Source organism: Nematolebias whitei, chromosome 14 (assembly GCF_014905685.2).
Source record: "Nematolebias whitei isolate Nwh7 chromosome 14, NemWhi1, whole genome shotgun sequence".
In the NCBI taxonomy this organism is placed as follows: Eukaryota; Metazoa; Chordata; class Actinopteri; order Cyprinodontiformes; family Rivulidae; genus Nematolebias; species Nematolebias whitei.
Window position 1 is genome coordinate 23,437,494 of NC_056511.1, and position 4,839 is coordinate 23,442,332.

General features: G+C 38.6%; 1 protein-coding gene across 2 annotated transcripts in view; it reads left to right on the forward strand.

Moving 5' to 3' along the window:
* The window catches only part of ppp3ca (protein phosphatase 3, catalytic subunit, alpha isozyme), a 47,196-nt gene that overhangs the window by 19,568 nt on the left and 22,789 nt on the right, over positions 1 to 4,839 (forward strand). The window lies entirely within an intron of this gene.

Consider the following 4,839-nt stretch of genomic DNA (forward strand, 5'->3'; position numbering starts at 1 on the left):
GTTCCTCTCTGTCCAGGATGTGAACATCTTCATCCCTGAAAGAGTGACCGCTGGCCTGGAGATGAGTGTAGACCGCAGAGTCCTGGCCTGCACCTTTGTACTTTATATACCCTTGCTGGACTTCACTCAATATTCGAAGGATGAAGCATTGGTATATTGTTATATCCAAAGTTATTTAAAGAAAATTACCATCATATATCTACTCCAAGTTCATTTCACTACAGAACGCACACAGTCTCAGGGCCAGTAGCTGCTTAGTTTAGCTAAAAGATGTGCTTTGTTTCTGTTTCACTGCAGAGCAGCTACATGAGGCACAAACATGAAACAGCTTTAACATATCTGCAGTGAACTAATGCTCCATCTGGAAAACAGCTTCACAGAAAGCCCAACAACTAGGGCTCATCACTGCTCAGCTCATTGATGCTAACTGTGTTAGCTTTCGGCTGCTCATTTGAAGTTAAAAACATAAGCTAATTTCCTTTTTCTTTTTTACAGCCTCCCTGATTTGAGAGTTGAGCTGTTACGACACAGGGCTCAGGAAGCAGTAAGGCTAGACATTTAATTGACATCAAAACATCCGGTAAACATTTTGGCTCAAATTGAACCAAATTTGGTGTCAACTTTAAAGTTTTGCAGATGCCTGGTTGACGGTAAATAGATGTTTGCATGACACAGATATTGGCAAGAAAAACAAATGTGTCTTTGGTGGGACTCAAACTTGGTATTTTGGGCTTTTATACCATCTTGCATCTCACTAAGGCACGTAGTTGTGTTACTTTTGAGCGCTCGACCATGTTTCCTCTTGGTGCTGAGCTTCAGCGTGTTATTCTGGGTGAGTGCTGATGTAATTAACCATTTCAGAAATGCTCTACAATGGATTCATGTTTCAGACTCTGCCTTGTTTTTAAATAAACACATATTTTTCAGTCCAGATAGGTTGAGCTCACAGGACAGATATGGTGCCAGCTGTTGGTGTCCAAGGGGTTCAAATCTCCTCTCTTCTAGAAATCTTGTAATTTTGTTGTCTTTTCACAATAATTTATGATACTGTTGCACAAAGCAACACAAAGATCATTTAAAATCAAAAGGCATCTCAGATACCTGAAAATATGACTTTAGTTACCAACCTGAGACAAATTAAAGCAGTTTTGTAAAACTATACGATCACCAAAAACCCTGCAGATGCTCGAGACCGATGAAGACAAACAGCTTCCTCCTCCTCCTCCAGCCTGTGAAGCGGTCACCGATTGCTATGCAGTGAGACGAGCTGGGTGAGGATGGTTGTGTAAACGTGTGGAGGATGCTGCTATTATAGTCATCTATCTCCCCCTGGCTTTGTTCTGCCTTCGCTCTCAAACGTACCTCTCCATCATTACCACTCCTGCCCACCGTACCGTGTTTATGCGGCACACAGCACCACACCATCTTGGAGAGTTCTGAAAATTTCCTAAAGAAAACTCCATTTGAAACAGAAGGCTGAGAAAACAGGGCGCATATTAACCATTTAACCAGAGGAAACGTCACTTCCTGTGAACGCTGAAACCGGCTGAAAAGGTTTCATCACTCAGCAGTTCATGCGAGTGGAATTTGAACAGATGACATTAGCAGAAAGCAGGAAAATAGAAGCTGAAAGCAGCGGAAAACCTGCTGAAATGTGTAGAAAAAGCTGAATGCAGCAGAAATGAACAGAATAAGCTGAAATAAGCAGAGAAGCTGAATACAATACCAAAATAATAATAATAATAATCAGAAATTAGCAATAAATAAATAAAATAAACCAAAATTAACCAAAAAAACTAAAAAATAAGTAGATGAAAAAGCTAAACTTAGAAGAAAGAAGCTGAAAGGAACATAAAAAGTTGAAATTATTAAAGAGGGACTCAAAAAGAGGAAATTAGCATAAGAGCAGCTGAAAAAAAGCTAAAACGGGCAGAAAATTACAAATGAGCTGGAAAAGCTGAATTTGTAGAAAGAATCTGAAAAGAGACAGGAATGTGGGCACCAGTGATCCAGAAAGGAAGAAGCAGGTAAAGATAATGGATGGATGGATGGAAGCTGAAAGGAGCAGAAAAAGCTGAAATGATCAGTAAAATGTTGTAAACTGCTCAAAGTGTTCGAAGGATGTGAAAAGAACTCCATTCATTTTCAATGAGAAAAACATGTCCGACAAAGATAAATACTTCAAAATGGAAAAAAAAAATGCTCAAATACCAAAAGTTAGCTGAACGTTTTGATTTATGAATTGTTAAAATAGAACAGAAACTGAAGAACGAGTTAAGAGCTGAAAACCGTACGGAAGAAAAACGGATCTGAATATTGAGAATGATTCAGAAACATTCAGACTGTTCCAGATAATGAAGTCAAGACTCCTTCTGAGTCCAACACGTATTAAATTAATTAATTTGATCCTAACCTACATGTTCCTCTTTAGTGCTAAACTCCTGAGGACAGGTTTAATAATGAATGATAAACTATATATTGTTATACACTGTGGGAAATAAATCTGATGATGGCCAGCCTCACAGATGGTTTGTCTTATGTGAAAGAAGAAGAAGAAGAAAAAAAGTCTCAGTTTCACACTCACGACGCAGCACTTCCATCCCTCTTTGTCTCTTTCGCTCATACTCACTCGTCAGATTCCTCACTCGCTCTCACTCACAGGCTCAGCAACACATTAGTGTGCGTTTTCATGAAGCGCAGGGAAGGAATGCAGTGCACACTGCCTTCTCCTGCAGGGACCAACAAGTCAAAATGTGCAAATATGCATTGTGGAAAACAGATAAATGTATCTTTGAGCCACTCAGAGAAGGTTAACGGTGTGACCCAGATAAATGGGAAGGATTGCACCGTTCCTCTGTGCGCTTTAGTCATGCCTTGTTTTTCTTCCGGCACAAACCTTTGCACACTTTAATATTTCAGAGACCTGTGAAAGTTTGATGGGCCTGAGGACGGCAGCAGCTGCTGGGAAGGAGCAGGAGGAGGCGATATTTACTGTACATTGTTAGATTAATCTCATATTAGGCTGTGGAACTTCAATTTTTAATTTGGAGTTTCGTAAAGCCAGATTTACATAATTATCGTATTTTTCGGACACTTAAAATCCTTTAATTTTCTCAAAAATTGACAGTGAGCCTTATGTATTAATAATGGTTGCGCTTACTGACCTCGAACAGATTTTATGTGGTTATTGTGAATGAGCTGAATAAAGTTTGACGTATCTGCCTATTTTGTTTTGCTTAATGTGCCTTATAATCCGGTGCGCCTTATAGTCTGAAAAATATGTTACTGTTGCTTAAAGTTTATTTAACCAGTAACCTCAAGCATAAAACAAAACAAAACAAACAAACAAAAAAAAAATATATATATATAAATATATATTTATTTATATTTATATATATGTATGTATGTATATTTATGTATGTATATGTGTATATATTTCATAAACCTTTCTAACGCCTACATGCAGCCACACAGTAAAACAGAAGTCGGCACATTGCTTATTTTTCAAGTTATCATGCTCACAACATAGGCGGACGGTATTTCCAATTCCTCCTCTTCTCAGTGTTCAAGACTGGAGCGAATGAGGCTGGAGTGGGTGCTTCACCTTTCCCACTTAGAGGAAAGACAACTTTTGTTGTTGTTGTCTGCCAAGGGATTCGAACCAGCAACATTTTGATCACAGGCTCGCCTTCTCTAGCCTCTGCACCACCACTCCCCAGCCCATAAACAATGTAGAAAAGTTAAAAAAAATAATTTAAAAAGTGACAATAATGCAAGGAGCTCATTTGCAAGTTGTATTAAAACATTTTTGTTTCTAAAGAAGGTTGTAGATTTTTAAAAAATCATATTTAAATATTTTTTAAATAAATAAATCATTAAAAAAAAAAAAAACTTTTTTTTTTTCTTTTCAAGTTACAAAGTAGATTATGTGATATCTGGATGTCAAAAGATAACCCTGGAGGTGTCTCCTGGAAACGCTGCTGCGAACACGATAGCCTGCGAGCCAGAAGGATGTTGTTTCTCCCTCCTGTGTGACACAAGACTGATGTTTTCTGTTTGCTAAATAAATCACACAGACTCTCTTTTCTTCTTCTTCTTCCGGGGAACAATTTTTGCCACCGTACGGGCTTTTTGTCTGATTTGTGGCCTTGCAGTTCTGGTCCAAACTGACACATTGTAAGTTCTGTGTTTTTTTGTCATCGGTTTCTGTGGGACAGCTCATTGTCCATCTGGACAGAAGAAGAAAACATGGAGGACTACTAGAAACCTGTGCAGATCATCTCAGATCAATATTTTCACTCCACCGTCATCCTCAGTGGTGGCCAGTGGAGAGAAGTTGCTTAAATAACTTCATCAGTTTGCAGAATTGTACAAAATGGACACCTGCATGATGAAGAGAAGGTTGTTTTTTGTCCCCCGCTGAGGGGCAAAGAGGAAGAACTAGAAATACCCTTAGTCTGTTTGTCCATCCGTGCACGTTGTGAGCATGGTAACTTGAAAAATACATGCGAGGTACAGACTTCCATTTTTGTGTGTGGTTGCATGTAGGCGTAAGAAAGGTTCTGGGATGCCATGTCAAAACTCAAGATGGCTGCCTCCATATTAGTATTGTGAGCTGGTTTGAGAAAGAAATTCTTCTGATTTAATTTAATCACTCAGGAGTCCAGGATTGATGTTTTGACAAAATGTATGAGAAGAAACTTACAAGGAGAGAAATATTACATCCAAATACCCATCACCCTCCAAAACTAACAGTGTTGTCCCTTCAGCACGAGCCACATCTCTCCCACACATCGACACAGAAAAACTATTTATGCATTCAAAATTTATATATATATA